This window comes from Ochlerotatus camptorhynchus, unplaced genomic scaffold, assembly GCF_037179485.1.
Source record: "Ochlerotatus camptorhynchus isolate MF236.1 unplaced genomic scaffold, CSIRO-AGI_Acam_v1.1 ptg000063l, whole genome shotgun sequence".
In the NCBI taxonomy this organism is placed as follows: Eukaryota; Metazoa; Arthropoda; class Insecta; order Diptera; family Culicidae; genus Ochlerotatus; species Ochlerotatus camptorhynchus.
In genome coordinates this window covers 161644-179490 of record NW_027040553.1, presented here as the reverse complement: position 1 = coordinate 179490, position 17847 = coordinate 161644, and the positions used below count along the sequence as shown (strand labels likewise).

The 17847-nt window shown below is 33.5% G+C and overlaps 1 non-coding gene across 1 annotated transcript; it reads left to right on the top strand.

Moving 5' to 3' along the window:
- The first annotated feature begins 6415 nt into the window (after positions 1-6415).
- TRNAH-GUG (transfer RNA histidin (anticodon GUG)) lies at positions 6416-6487 on the top strand. Its single transcript has one exon. It is a non-coding gene; the product is annotated as a tRNA-His (tRNA).
- Positions 6488-17847: the final 11360 nt, after the last annotated feature.

Here is a 17847-nt window from a genome sequence, read left to right as displayed (position 1 = left end):
TCGGCTCAACTCCTACTAGACATAGAAATAAGTGAATTTTGTTACAAACAATGAACCACGAATTATCGGCTCCGAAAAGCTAACGCGATTGAGCCATTCAAATTAACAAACTAGATGCAAAAATAGAATAAAATGTATCGCATGATGTTTAATATTTTGACGCATGATGTGCAGCTTTTACAATCTGGTTGCTTGGGTTTCGGCATACACCAGAATCACATCTTCGGCCGAAGTTTCAGATAGTTCTTTCCCAAGGTCCCGCCAACCTGGATATGATCTTATTCTAATTCTAATATGATATCTTATGACCCTGTCCGAGAGAATTTCCATGCGAAGCTGGGCCTCGACATGTGAAAAAGGAGATTCCCTCCTCGCTTCTTATTCTCAATATGAAAGGGAACATATTCTACGACCGGATAAAAAAACAAATGTTTCTTATGCAAGATGGAGGAGAACCATGCGCAAGACCTGGAAGCAGCAAGAGGAAAGCAACAACAGAACGAGGAACATAGCGGAACAGAAAATTAAAGTATTTGTATATTATTTTACAAATTTACAAATTTCCTAATTTACTAATTAACTTATTTACTGAATAACAAATTTACTAATTTGCTAATTAACAAATTTACTAATTTGCTAATTAACAATTTTAATAATATACTCATTCACTAATTAACAAATTAACAAATTTACTAAATAACTAATTTGCTAATTTACTAATAAACTAAATTACTAATGTACTAATTTACTTATTTACTAATTTACCAATTTACTAATTGACTAATTTACCAATTTAGTAATTTACTAATTTACTAATTTCCTAAATTATTAATTTACTAATTTACTAATTTACCAATTGACCAATTTCCTTATTCAATAATTTATTAACTTACTGATTTACTCATTTACTAATTTATTGATTTACTAATTTATGAATTTACTTACTTACTAATTTGCTAATTTACTAATTTACCAATTTACCAATTTACTAATTCACTAATTGACGAATTTACGAATTCACTAATTTAAAAATTTACGAATTTACTAATTTACTAATTTACTAATTTACTTATTTGCTAAATTACTCATTTACGAATTTACTTACTAACTAATTTACTAATTTACTAATTTAATAATTTCCTAATTTACTGATTCACCAAATTACTAATTAAGTAATTTACTAATTTGCTAATTAACTAATGAACGAATTTACTAATTAAGTAATTTACTAATTAACCAATTTACTAATTTAATAATTTTCTAATTATCGAATTTACGAATTTACTTATGTACTAATTTACGTATTTACTAATTTAATAATTTACTTATTTCCTTATTTACTTATTAACCAATTTACTAATTTACTAATTTACTAATTTACTAACTTACTAATTTAGTAATTTAATAATTTACTTATTAACTAATTAACTAATTTACTAATTTACTAATTTACGAATTAACTAATTTACTTATGAACTAATTTACTAATTTACAAATTTACTAATTTCCTTATTTACTAATTTATTTATTTACCGATTTACTAATTTAGTAATTAACTAATTTACTAATTTACTAATTAACGAATAAAGTAATTTACTTATTCACTTATTTACTAATTTACTAATTTACTAACTTAATATTTAACAGATTTACTAAAAAACGAATTTAAAAGTTTACTATTTTACTAATTTTTAATTTACTAATTCACTAATTTTCTAATTAACTAATTTACAAAATTCATTCATTCACTTATTTACTATTCAACTAATTTACATATTAGCTAGTTTCCTAATTTACTAATTTACCAATTCACTAATTTAATAAATAGCTAATTTACTAATTTACTAATTTACTAGTTAACTAATTAACTAATTTACTAATTTATTATTGTCTGATTTTCTAATTGACTTATTTACTAATTTACTTATTTACTAATTTACTTATTTACTAATTTACTTTTCTACTAATTTACTTATTTACTAATTTACTTATTTACTAATTTATTTTACGAATTTACTAATAAAATAATTTACAAATTAACTAATTAACTAATTCACTAATTAACTAATTCACTAATTTACTAATTAAATGATTTACTAATTTACTACTTAACTAATTTACTTATTTACTTATTTACTAATTTATTAATTAACTAGTTTATTAATTTAATAATTAACAGATTTACTTAATAATTAATTTAAAAATTTGCTAATTTTACTTATTTACTAATTTAATATTTAAAAAATTTACTAAATAACGAATATACAAATTTACTATTTTCCTAATTTTTAATTTACTAATTACTAATTGACTAAATAACTAAATAACTAATTTACTAATTAACTTAATTACTAATCTACTAATTTACTTATTTACTAATTTACTAATCTACTAAGTTACTAATTTACTAATCTAATAATCTACTAATTTACGAATTTACAAAATTACTAAATTACTAAATTGCTAATTAACTAATTTACTAATTTACTAATTTACTAATTTTTCAATTACCCAATTTACCAATTCATTAATTTTTAATTTACTTATTTACTAATGTGCTAAACTAAACAAATTAATTTTTATTTATTTATTTATTTACTGAATTATTTATTTATTTAGTCATTTCACAACATGGCACAAAAGATGAACCAATTTACTTATTTACTTACTTACTAATTTACTAATGTACTAATTTAATAATTTACTAATTAACAAATTTACTTATTAACAAATTTTCTAATTTACTAATTTCCTAATTTACTAATTCACCAATTTACTAATTTAGTAATTTACTAATTTACTTATTTACTAATTTACTAATTTACTAATTTACTAAATTACTACACACTAAGATTTTGTTTCCGTGTTCGGTAAATTTTACCGAAATCAGAACAGCTGAACGTTCGGTAAAATTTTGACCTTTATTTTAAAGGCCATTGAATTTGAAAATAATAACAAAACATGTTCAACCTGGTTTAAATAATCAAATCTTGTCATTTAAGTGGAGATTTAGTTTCAAAGTAGCAGAAATTTTGAATAGAATTGCATAAATTTTACCGAAAAGTTCAGTTGTTCAGATTTCGGTAAAAATTACCGAAGTCGGCGATAATTTATAAGTGTGTAAATTACTAATTTACTAATTTACTAATTTACTAATTAACTAATTTCTTATTTCATTATTAACTTATATACCAATTTACTAGTTTACTAATTTATTTATTAACTAATTTAGTAATTTACTTATTTACTTATTTTATTATTTATTAATTTACTAATTTAAAAATTAACGAATTTACTTATTAACTCATTTACTAATTTACTAATTTACTAATTTACTAATTTACTAATTTACCAATTTACTAATTTCCTTATTTACTAATTTATTTATTTATCAATCTACTAATTTTATAATTTACTAATTTAGTAATTTATTTATTCACTTATTTACTAATTAACTAATTTATTAACTTAATATTTAACAGATTTACTAAATAGTGAATTTACAAACTTTCTATTTTACTAATTTTTAATTTACTAATTTACTAATTTACTAATTTACAAAATATACTAATTTAATTGTTTACTATTAAACTAATAAACATATTTGCTAGTTTCCTAATTTCCTAATTAAGCAATTTACTAATTTACGAAATGGCTAATTTACTAATTTTTTTAATTTACTGATTTTCTAATTTATTACTTTACTAATTTACTAATATACCAATTTACTAAATTACTACACACTAAGATTTTGTTTCTGTGTTCGGTAAATTTTACCGAATTCAGAACAGCTGAACGTTCGGTAAAACTTTGACCTTTATTTTAAAGGCCAATGAATTTGAAAATAATAACAAAACATGTTCAACCTGGTTTAAATAATTAAATCTTGTCATTTAAGTGGAGATTTAGTTTCAAAGTAGCAGACAAGCAATTGAATTGAATTGCATAAATTTTACCGAAAAGTTCAGTTGTTCAGATTTCGGTAAAAATTACCGAAGTCGGCGATAATTTCTAAGTGTGTAAATTACTAATTTACTAATTTTCTTATTAACGAATTTATTAATTTACAACCTTGATAATTAACCAATTTACTAATTTACTAATTAACGAATTTACGAGTTTACTAATTTACTAATTTACCTACTCACTAATTAACTAATTTACTCATTAACTAATTTCTTATTTCATTATTAACTTATTTGCCAATTTACTAATTTACTAATTTACTAATTTACTTGTTTAGTAATTTACTTATTTACGTATTTACTTATTTTTTGATTTATTAATTTACTAATTTACGAATTAACGAATTTACTAATTTACTTATTAACTAACTTACTAATTTACTAATTTACAAATTTACTATTTTCCTTATTTACTAATTTATTTATTTATCAATTTACTAATTTCCTAATTGACTAATTTAGTAATTCACTTATTCACTTATTAACTAATTAACTAATTTATTAACTTAATATTTAACAGATTTACTAAATAACGAATTTACAAATTTTCTATTTAACTAATTTTTAATTTACTAATTGACTTATTTACTAATTTACAAAATTTACTAATTTACTTGTTTACTATTAAACTAATTTACATATTTGCTAGTTTCCTTATTTACTAATTTACCTATTTACTAATTTACTAAATAGCTAATTTAGTAATTTTTTAATTTACTGATTTTCTAATTTACTAATTTACTAATTTACGAATTTACTTATTTACGAAATTATTAATTAAGTAATTAAATTATTTACTTATTTACTTATTTACTAATTTACTTATTAACTGATTTACTAATTTACTAATTTACTAAATTACTAATTTACTAATTTACTAATTTACTAATTTACTAATTTACTAGTTTACTAATTTACTTATTTACTAATTAACTGATTTACTAATTTACTAATTTACTAATTACCTAATTTACTTATTTACTTATTTACTAATTTATTAATTTACTAGTTAACTAATTTAATAATTAACAGATTTACTAAATAGCTAATTATCAAATTTGCTGATTTACTAATTAACTAATTTACTAATTTACTAATTTACTAATTTACCAATTCACCAATTCACTAATTTTTAATTAAATAATTTACTAATTTGCTAAACTAAATAAATTTATTTTTATTTATTTATTTATTTAGTTATTTCACAACATGGCACAATAGATGAGCACTATACAATAGACACGAATGAGAGTCATTGAAAGAACTAATAACTAATTTAATATTAAACATGTTTACTAAATAACGAATTTACTATTTTACAAATTTTTAATTTACTAATTTACTAGTTAACGAATTTACTTAATAACTAATTTACTAATTTACTAAATTACTAATCTACTAATTTACTTATTTACTAATTTACTAATCTACTAATCTACTAATTAACTAATTTACTAATCTAATAATCTACTAATTTACGAATTATCGAATTTACTTAATTGCTAATTAACTAATTTACTAATTTACTAATTTACTAATTTATTAATTTACTAATTTACCAATTCACCAATTCACTAATTTTTAATTAAATAATTTACTAATTTACTAAACTAAATAAATTTATTTTTATTTATTTATTTATTTAGTTATTTCACAACATGGCACAATAGATGAGCACTATACAATAGACACGAATGAGAGTCATTGAAAGAAATTTTCCGAAATAATATGACACAATAGATGATCTGAAAGAGCTTTTTATCATGTTCCTACAATCTACTATACCGTTTACCGAAAAGAATGTTAGGAAATGAATTTCGCAACATGACATATTAGACGGGCTATAAAATAGAAACGGATATCAGACAGATTGGCGTTTCAATGCTTTTAATTACTTTAAATACACTAATTGCAATTTTAATTACATTAATTACGTGGCTGGATTTCATATCACATTTTTATTACTGTAATTATACCAACACAATGTTAATTACACTATTTCAAATTTGATTACTGAACAACTCAACATTTTTTTTTGTTACGTAATTACTATGTTCTAAACCCTGGACTTTTAATACAACGCAGCGCCATTGATATTGTGGATGAAATTTACTGCAGCAATTTTAGGTGAAATTGAATGTACTAAAAAAAAAACTTCAAGGGATACCTAGTAATAGTAACGCACTGAGTACAATTCAACCCCAACTGATTGTAAATTGTTTGTTCTCGTAGCGATGGAAAATTGAATTTCACAATCTGTCGCAACAAGCGAGGTAAAAATACCACAAAGCCTAACCTCACCCGTTCATCGAATGAATTCATATGGTGAAATACAGTTGATTTTGAACTTGTATGTCCACTCGGTTCGTTTTCATGCGACGTTAGAAAGAAAATTGCATTGTGACGTTCACGTTGCCGTTTCTTTAAACATTAACTCACGACTCTCGACAGCCGTGATCGTCTAGTGGTCAGGACCCTACGTTGTGGCCGTAGTAACCCAGGTTCGAATCCTGGTCACGGCAATGATTATCATTGTCACGGAGGGAGTTTTTTTTTGCGGTGAGCAAATACTGCGGTATTTTTATGTAATACATAGGTAGTTACAAATTTATGAACTAGGGTAAAGGCACCAATAGTGGAGGCACGTTAGTGCAATGTTTTCCTATAGTGGCTTATGGAGACTCCATAAGCCACTTTAGGAACACATTGCACTAGCGTACCTCCACTATTGGTGCGTTTACCCTAGTGATTTTATTACGATCTGATGCCTCATCTTCTTGATGAGGATTTGCATGACTTTGATTCTTCGCTGTGATGACAGATGTGGGTGATGATGGGATAGAAGATAGAATAAATAAGGATTTTGCGGATACAGAATAGGATGCGGTAAGATGGAAAGGGAATTATTGGGATTGAAAGTAGAGTTTCTAGGATGTTTTCCAGGTGCAGATTTGTGAATAATGGCGTCCGAAATCGATTTCCAGCCTCTCTACACGTCATTCCTATTCCGTTTCGTGTACTCACATTGCACAGCAACATCTTATATGGACAAGCTTTCCATACATAACATATTAAGGAAGTTCATGTGCACAATAGCGCCGCGTAGTGAGAGAGTTCTGAAATAATATGACCACCATCCGAAAGGACTTGGTCACTTCAAAAACATTGTTGAAGACAGCAACTTTCTATATGGCCAGGTTCTCGAGATACAGTTTATATAGGAAGTTCACATGCACATTAGCGCTGCTTAGTGAGAGAGTTCTGAACAAATATGAACACCATACAAAAGAACATGATCACGCGAACAACTTTGCTCAAGACAGTAACTTTCTATATAGCCAGGATTTTGAGATACAGCTTATATACGAAGCTCATATGCACAGTAGCGCTGCTTAGTGAGAGCGTTCCGAACTAATATGGCCACCATCCGAAAGGACTTGGTCACTTGAACAACTTTGCTGAAGACTGTAACCTTCTATATGGCCAGGATTTAAAGATACAGCTTATATAGGAAGCTCATGTGCACACTAGCGCTGCGTAGTGAGAGAGTTCTGAACTAATATGGCCCCATCCGAAAGGACTTGGTCACTTGAAGAACTTTGTTGAAGACAGCAACTTTCTACATGACCAGGATCACGAAATATTCTATGCTGGACCTAAGACCTAAGAAGATAAGTAACATAAAAGTGTAGCGCCTCTAGCGGCGTAGTTCCCAATTAAACCTGAATCCAATAACACAGGCTTGTTGGTCTATCCCAGTTCAACAACTTTGTCAAAGCTCTATATATTGAAACAAATGAGATAATCCACCACAGCCCCTATTAGTGATAATCCCATAAGCTGTGGGTACCCTTATTCGCGGATAGCCCGGTAATAAGGATTCGGCAATAAGGATTCCTGACTGTACATATTTCACGATTGCATTAACATTTCCACGTATTTCCCGGTTCTCCCGGTTTTCCAGGTTCAGTGGCCATCATGTGCTACCGACAGTGAAATAATTCACTTCGACTCAGTAACTACCGATGGTAGGTTATCAGCCATCCCATACCAAAACGATATAGTGGTTCTCAGAAATTGGTAGTGTTGTTCCTTATCGCAAAATATTGAACCCGTATTTTTTTTATGTTGTCTTTAGGGTGACCATTTACGTTTAAGGTGGTCCAAAAAATCGATTTTTTTTCAAAAATTCGTAACATTTAAACCATTGGAATTATTTCAAAGATCAAAATATCATTAATCATAATTAAAAATACTTTTTAGAAAAAAATATAAGTATAAATAAATATTGGTATTTTATGTTGAAAAACATTGATTGAATTTGTTTTTTATGGCTTTTATGGTTTGTAGACAGAGGGCGCAATATTTCGCCTTGAAAATTATTTAGGCTTTTTTACACAACATCTCAAAAAATCAGCGGTGTTTTTTTTTCGTTTTTGAGTAATATTTGTTTGAACTTATCATGTTTTGGGTTTTCACTCAATACTTCTATGCGACTTGAAAATAGGTTGTATAGATTATGTGACTATGTTAGCTATGTATCAATGGAGACGCATGGTAGTCTAGTCGCATAGGAGTATTGAGTACTTAAAAAAACATAACCAAAAGCGAAAAAAAAACATGGCTGATTTTACCATGAAACATACCATGAAAACCATAAAAAACAAATACAATCAATATTTTTCAATACAATCATTATATTTTTTCTAACATTATTTTTAATTGCCTTTCATTTGATATTTGGATCTTTGAAATCGGCTTGTGGGTCAAGTTATAAATTTTTGAATTTTTTTAAATGATTTTTTGGACTATCTTAAAATGGAAATGGTCACCCTAATGACACAATAAATAAAAAAAAATACGGGTCTAACATTTTGCGATAAGGAACAAAATTACCAATTGTTACGAAATTCTGAGAACCACTATATCGTTTTGCTATGGAATGGCTGTGTTATAGTACATTAGATTAAAGGGTTTCGGTCATATGGCCAAAACAGCAGTCCTTAAAGAGTTAGCGCAAAGATCTCATTATAGTTCAAATACCCCTGGTTATGTGAACTTGATGTGAACTGTGAATGTCAAATGGAAACCTTTAGAAATTAAGCTTTCAGTTTCGGAGATATGGTCGCAGCTTTATCACTTGCTTCATAAGCTCAAATAACCGAACACCCAGCAACATCGGCATACCGTCCGGAATTTGGCCGTTACAAAAAGAAAAAAAGCAAAACCGGGAATGCCACAATAGAAACAAGACCTCCAAAGCCTCCTGGAGCGCCAGTATTCTTTCGTAACACCTCCGCTCCCGCCGCCCGTTTGCGCTCTCACTCTTACTGTCCTCCATCGTCGGCTGATCCGCAGTTCGTGTATTCAAATTGCGCTATTGGGGAGGCAACGAGCCAGCGAAAAAAAAAAATCTATTAGAAATAATTGCGCGCCGGCCTTTTAAAAAGTGAGAAGAGTAAGTGCTCGCTTTAGCCCCGCGCTCAGTACCTGGACCTGGACCGCGCGGGATGTTCAAATAGGTAAAAAATTCCCCATCATTCTTAACGAAATGATCATGATAAACACTTCTCCCCGAGCACCGAAGACGATGATGGCCCAACTCGCTCGCTTGCTCTCTCTGCCTCTCCCTTACATTGTGCAACGACTGCCGCCGCAAAAAAAAATGTGAATAAGAATCATCTGGCTGCGGGTCGGTGGCAGCGATGCCAGTTCTACGGAATCGATCAAATTTTGCAGGAATTGGGATCCTTAGGCAAAATCTACGGAATGAATGTAATGCGCCTTTGCCAAATTCCCACCCCCACCCCCTCATTTCCAAAAGTTATGACATCAACGGAATTGACCTCAGAGAAGTCTGGCATCACTGGTCGGTGGGCTGACGCAGGCAAAACAGAAACAAGCCGGCAAATTCTACGAAACCAGCCACCGAAAGAATGAATGAATGGACGGTTTTGTTGCTGTTGTTGGTTCTGTTGGTTTTGCCTTTGAATAGTCCAGCCGATTCGAGTTCGTGTTCAGCGAAAAGAAGATCCACTCATAATCAAGATAGGAACCGCGAAACGAGGCGAAGCGATCGATCGATAATATGCTGATTTTCATGCGTGTTGTTGCGCTGGAGAGTTGTGTCTTCTTCAAAATGCCATTTCATGTCTTTTTTTTTTTTTTGGTTCGGTTGGACCTCTGCTCAGCGAACATCACCTCTCAGCTGGAGAGCTCGGGAAAGTGGTGGTCTCGGTTCACGTGCCTTCATCCGCCACGGGCCAGCATTGGTACTAGAACATCGGCGGATGTGACGTGGCTCCAGCTGAGATCGTGATCGTGAGTCTACGAAACGTTGGTGCCAATTGTCGGGCTTCTTCTCCAAAGGACTCAAGACGCTGTAGATCATGATATGATAATTTGAAACTCTTTGCCACCCAACAAGCGTCCTAGATGGACTAGCAACGCATTCGAAATGAGCTGGGAGAATGATTCTGTTATCCGGATCCAGGAGAATTCAGTGCTACCATGGAAAATTTCCTGAAATTCTCGGAAATGCCTTGAAGGTCACGTAAAGATCTCTTTAATTTTGGAAATTTCTTCGGACGTTGGAAGTTTCTGAAATTCTCTGGACTTTCCTGAAATTCTTTAGACTTACTTGAAGTTTTCAGTATTTCTTAAAAGTTCCCACAATGTTTCTAAAGATAATGGCACTGCCTTGGTGGTCTTTGATCTTCCTGGATGCTCCTGCAATTTTCCAGATGTTTTCGAAAGTTTTGATGTTGAATTTCCCTCATTTTTCCTAATGTACTTGAATCTATCCTGAAGATTCCGTAATTTTTGTGGAATTCTCGGAACTTCTTGAAGTACAGTGTTACTTCTGTTCCTGAAGCAATCTAAACTTCTGTAAATTTCGCTGTAGTTCATAAAATTGCTCTGAGGTTCTTTGACCTTCCCTTATGTTCTCGGAAATTCTCTGTAGTTCTTGCGATTCTCCTGATGTTTTTGGTACTGCGGATTCCGGAATATACGCGATTTCTTTTACGTGGATTTCGGAAATTAAGTGGTTGTGAGTGAGTGGTTCTTACATTTGTTGCGTGGTACTCCCCCCAGGACCCTCCCTCTTTTCTATATATTCAAGAATGTGTTTTTTCAATCTTTATCATATATCTTACATATCATCGAGACAACATATTGATTTTTTTCGTGGAACTCCCGGAAATTATAGAGAACATTCATAAGATTACATGCGGTTCCGGATGTTCCGGATTATGGTTCCATATGGTCAAATTTATTGTCTGTCATAACAATATCAAGCAACATATAAAATCACATCTACTTGACGAAATATGACCAATGGCACTCAGAACGACGTCCCCAGAGCCATATGGCCACCGTAAAACCGGTCCAGATCTTCCGTATTATGGTTCCACATGGTCAAATTCGAAATCTCACTTAATTATATCAAGCGACACATCAAATCACATCTACTCGACGAAATATGACCAATGGCACTCAAAACAACAACAATAGAGCCATAGGGCCACCGTGCAACCGGTTACAGACATTCCGAATTATGGTTCCGTATGATCGAATTTTGTATCCTTTGGAATCATATCACGTAACAATTCAAATCACATCTACTCGACGAAATATGACCAACGGCACTCAAAACGACGTTAACAGAGCTACAGCAGCTACAGCAAAATAGATTCTTTCCATTAACGGAACTTCAATTAAAATGTTTCTACATGATCATCATTGATCTTCTCTGGAGTTGTTGCAATCATTTCGAAGTTTTGACGTAGGATTACGTCTTTCGGCAACATATTGTTGGTGAATTTAAGAAAAAAAAACTAAAATCGTTTCGAAAAGTGATCAGGTTTTGACCACATATAACTCCGTCAATAGCGGATGGATTTTAATTCTAAACAAGCCAATCGATTGGAAATGTTTCTACGAATCTGCTTAAATAAACACAGGTCACTATTGAAAATTACACAAATGTCCAACCTGAAAAAAGCGCTTTCCTTAATACAGATTTCAAAATCGAACTCCATCCGGTCTCGCCGAACGGTGTTTATTCAATCACCGCGTGATCAGCTGCAGCAGTGCTTTCGGCGCGTGGCGTTGTACATTTTTCTCCAGTACACAACGGAAGGCTCCCCGCAAGCAGCTAGCTATCAAGGCTGCCCTCAAGAGCCTTGGATTCAGTGAAGAAGGAGGAAGAAGCCGCACCGCTACTGATCGGGTTTAGTTGCTCGTCGCCAGCTTCATCCGCCCAATTAGCTCAGCATTACTCAACCATCACGAAAAAACGGTTCTTTTCAGGACCACCGTAAATAATTGTTGTTTAAGCTCTTTGATAATGTGCCCAGCAACCAAACGTTTGTGGTCAAATGCTTAACAGTATTGAAGTGGTACATACAAATTCTCGCAATTACCGAATACCTCATGACCTAATCAATTCACCAGAAACACTTCGAAATAAGGTGAGGTTTCTCGAATTTATATGATTGGACAATTTTAGCAACAAATTCCTCCAATCAATGTTAGCTTTTTCTATTATCTATTGAATAAACCAAACATTCCGCGCGTTTTGTGCAAGAAAATGCGTGATTTTGTCATCAGAAAACGGAGCGTTTCCGTGATGGGAAAAAGTGGTTTCCCTAACACAGTCGCCGAATATTGATACCGAGTACGTTTTCCCACGTCAAATCTACGGTCGTGTTTTGGATAGAACCTCTTACTTCGCTGCAGGCATCTTCAAAAGCTTCACCAGACGCGTCGAACGTCCTGCTACTTCTTCTTCTTTCGTCATTATTGATTGCCTTTTCATCAGGGCGTTCAATAGGTACTAGGAACTCTTCAATACCTGCTTGAACATCTTGAGCACATCCTGTGCTGAAATGTTGTACATCTTCGTTGATCACTACCATGTCACGGCTGATCTCGAACTTGTTGCTCTCCGGACAATCGGTATCCTTTCGTGTCCTCACAATAGCCTACGAATATACCCTTTGCTACTTTCGGATCTAAGTTCTTGCACTTGATCTTCGGAATATGGACCATCACACTTGTACCGAAAACTTAGGTCTCTTTCCGGTTCAGATTTCTTCAGGCGTCTTGTCTCCATCTCGGATCTCGTTGGTGATCGTTTCCAAAGTATGCTGCCGTTGATATCCCCTCTGCCCAGAATTCTTTCTTTCAGCAAACATCGTGCCTTTTCAACAAGTGTCCTATTCATTCTTTCCGCTGTACAATTCTGCTATGGAGTGTACGGACAGGTCTTCTGATGGTGGATACCATCCTTCTTCAGCATCCTTTCCGAAATTCGTCGCAAACCATCACTCGTCCAGTATCTGTCCTGAGTATTTTGAGTTTTTTACCTGTCTGACGGTCTGACAAAATATCCACTGCTACCCAAGGATGGAATCTCTCACTGGTCCGCAGAGATCAGAATGTACCAGTTCCAGCAGTTCTGATGCCCTGAAATCACTCTTCAAAAATGGTTTTCGAGCTTGTATTCTTTCCAGACACACTTGGCAATCCTTCACCGTTTCAACTTGAAAATCTATACCATTGGACACGTGCTTGAGCTGCTTCAAACTTGTCTCGTTCAGGTGGCCCATCCTTCTGTGCCACAGTTGAATTCCACTTGCCAGAAACGTCTTCTCTAGTTGATTGACTTGGTACAGGCCACCTTCTTCCTTGCCAGAGACGACCAGTACACCGTCCGCATTCAACACCTCACAGTTGTTCACAGTAAAGATCACAGTGTAGCCTCTTTTGCTGATCGTACTCACCGATAGCAGATTAGCCACCAAATCAGGAATCTTCAGTACTCAAATGTATATCGATCTTGCCGTCCACAATCTGCATTTCAACCTTTCCAAAACCTTCATGTTTCCATTGTTCCATATGACTCGTCGCTCCCAAAATACCACTTCGATTTGGCTGGCCGCAAAATGACCTAGCTTTCCACAATTGAAGCACGTCTTCTCGGACTTCTTCTTGATCTGCGCTTTGAATTTGTTTGAATTCGCACCTCGCGAGTACAATGCTCCGTCATCACTGCCACTTGAAGGTTCCCTTGTGAGCTTCACATATTGCAGGATCTTTGCCTTCACCGCATCCGAAATAAGTTTCGGTCCTGAGACTTCCAGCCCCATAATCATCGGCTCGTAGTGATCTGGTAACCCCATCAGCAGCAACGCTACCAACCACGAATCATCAACCTTGAAGTCAATCGAAGCGAGCTTATGACTGGTACTCATCAGCTCGTTGACGTATTCTTCCTCACTCGAACTATTGATCAGACGAAAAGAGGTCAACTTCCGTTAGCAATCCAATTTTTCGCGTCAATCCGGTATCTTTTCCAAGCTTCTGATCCATGCATCTTTGACGAGACCAGTGTTGGGAAAATATCAAAAAAATCAAATCTCACCAACGCCCAAGATTACGCTTGATTTTCGTAGACAAAAATCAACAAACAAACAACTGCGGTTGATTTTGCAAGCTGTGATTTCGCAACTCGGAACATCAAGCTAACGAAACTCACCAGCTGCAAATCTCAACAAACTGTGGTGAGATTGAGTTTCATGATTTTTGCTTTACACCCTAATGCAACCGAAACTTCCCATAACGGCTGGCAGCAGTCACTTCGTGTCTGCCATCGGTAAAGAGTAAAAAGAGACAGCAAACTATACTTTCTCTTTCTAAGAAAACGATGTGCAACGGAATCATATTTGTGTCGAGTCAACTCTCAGCTTGATTTTTGCACGTTGTGAATAGTCTCGCAATATCAAAGGAGCTTGTAAAATTAATATCAAGCATGATAATTTTGTTCCAATATCACGCGTGATATTACGAGCGCATGAGAGCGGAAAAATATCAATTGATTGCTGATTTTGCCAACACTGGACGAGACTATAATTGTAACTCTCCAGACTGAGACAGGTCGTCGCTAACGCTCGTATCTTGAAATCATTTGCAACGGCACCCCAGCTTCCTTCACGGATCAAAATCATCCCCATCGCAAATGCCCAGGTGGAATAGTTTTCGCGCCCCTTCAACTCTCTATGGCTGGCATCGAAACGGCTGCCGTCGTAACACGAACGCTACTTTAAAAATTTCCGCTTGAAGACGTATTTTGTATCGAGTGGAAGCCTGTTCCTAGTACCCTTGATATCCAAAATGCCTATCCTGAGTTTTAAGAATAGGTTTCCTGATATTTTCAAAAAATACCTGGCAACCCTGCCCATTAGAATGAGGCAGACGGTCCTGGGGTAGCCAACCTGGATGGAACTAGTGCCGTTTCATGGACATTTGACATCACGGCAGGAGTGGGTGAACTCAGATATCGACATGTTCGGTTGGTGAACTTCAAGGAGGAGCAATTTCAGCACAGCTTTTTTGGGACACCAGCTCTGTCTCCGCTGATTGACGGGTATTGGTATGTTGTGAAGCAGTGTTGGAACGTTTGAACTGCTATCAGATCCAGCTGTGTGGTCTTGCATTGGATGTACTTTGCTTGAGTTAATCTTAGACTGCAGGATTGCAGGATTCGGACACGCTCGCTCTGCTCGCCGATGTCTTGATTTTTCTTCCGACGCCGATGGACATTCTTAAATTTGGACATGGCAATTTCCAAATCCAGGGACATCAGAGTCTACTCAGTTCAAACGGATCACCTGCAACGCGTAACCGCAGCACAATCCACACAAACAAAGGTCTAAATCCCTCATGTGTGGGACAGGCCAGACAAAAATCCTCTTTTCGCTACAACAAAAGACACAAACACAGGGATTAGGAGTGATCCGAGTTCTTTTGCAAAAGCACCATTGTCCCACTATTGTAATACTCATACGTACTCAGTTTATGTCATCGACGGTGTGATCGACAGTCGGTAGGGGGCGCCATTCTCTTGTCTATCCTTGATCGTGCCTAGCCTAGCCCGATGATGATCGATCATCGGGACGATTACCGGGAAGCAGTTTGGAAAAACGCACTTACCTGTAAGAGAAAAACAAAGGAATAAAGGTTAGTTTTCGAAAGGATTTACATTGTCGATGAATTGTTGGGCAATGTGAACCGATAGAATGTGGAAACAATGATCGTTAAGAGAATCAGATGGTGATTAGGGAACCCTTTTTTCTTTCGAGTGCAGTGTTTCTTCGAATAAGGAATTAATTTTCGTTCGGACATAATAGGATTAGCTTGACCATGAACTGCGATAACATCTAAATCTGATTACGGTCAAGCAGACTAAAGGCATCGCACATGCTGCGATTGCTTCAGTCCTAGCTTGAATAGAGGTTTGAATGGAGGAATGTAACATTCAGAAACATTTTGAACAAATTTGTCGGTACACAGGAAAAAAATCTCCTTCGTTTAAGCAATATGTAAACACAATTTAGGTGATATATTGCGTAAACTTTCCCAAACTTTGGTGTCAAGGTTTTGGATCTAGATTTTTTTTTATTCTAGAAAATAACTAAATCACTTCATTAATGTTCTGTATCACTTCTATATAAAATATTTAATCACTCCAGAAACTGCTGAATTCCTTTTGAAAAATTCGTAATCACTTCGGAAAGTGCTGAATCACTTCAGAATTGGTCGGAATCAATTTGGAAAGTACTAAATCACTTCATAAATGTTCGGTATCACTAAAAATATTGGATCCCTTCAGAAAAGTAGAAAGTTCTGTTTTTTTTTTGCAAAATTCGGAATCACTTCAGAAATGGTCGGAATCACTTTGTAAAGAACTCAATCACTTCAGAAATGGGAATCACTTAGGAAAGTACTGATTCACTCCATAAAAGTTAATTGAATTGAATCAATTTAGAATAGTTTAAAATCACTTTGGAAAGAACTGAATCACTTCATAAATGGTCAGAATCATTTCGGAAAGTACTTCATAAAAGTTATGAATCACTTTGGAATGAACTGAATCAATTAAGAATGGTTCATAATCACTTTGTAAAGAACTGAATCACTTCATAAATGGGAATCACTTTGGAAAGTAATGAAGTACTTCAGAAATGTTCGGAATCAGTTTGGAAAGTACTAATTCACTAATTCAATTTGGAATGAACTGAATCAATTAAGAATAGCTGAAAATCACTTTGGAAAGAACTGAATCGCTTCAGAAATGATCGGAATAACTTTAGAAAGTACTGATTCACTTCAGAAAAAGTTAGGAATCGCTTTGGAATGAACTGAATTAATTAAGAATGGTCCATAATCACGTTGTAAAAAACTGAATCACTTCAGAAATGGGAATCACTTTGGAAAGTAATGAAGTACTTCAGAAATGTTCGGAATCATTTTAGAAAGTCCTGATTTACTTTAGAAAAGTTAGTTATCACTTTGAAATGAATTGAATCAATTTAGAATAGTTCATAATCACTTTGGAAAGAACTGAATCACTTAAGAAATGACCGGAATCACTTTAGAAAGTATTGAATCAATTTAGAATGGTTCATAATCACTTTGAAAAGAACTGATTCAGTTCAAAGAAGTTAGGTCACTTTAGAATGAACTGAATCAATTTAGAATGGTTCATAATCACTTTAGAGACAACCTAATCACTTCAAAAATGTACGGAATCACTTCGGAAAGTACTGAATCACGTCGAAATTTATAGGAATCACTTCTAAAACTACTAAATCACATCAGAAATGGTTCGAATCACTTCGGAAAGTACTGATTTACCTCAGAGAAGTTAGAAATTACTTTGAAATGAACTGAATCAATTTAAAATGGTTCATAATCACTTTGGAAAAACCTGAATCACTTTAGAAATGTTCGGAGTCACGACGGAAAGTACGGAAACACTTCAAACATTATCGGAATCACTTCGAAAAGTACTGATTCACTTCAAAAAAGTTAGGCA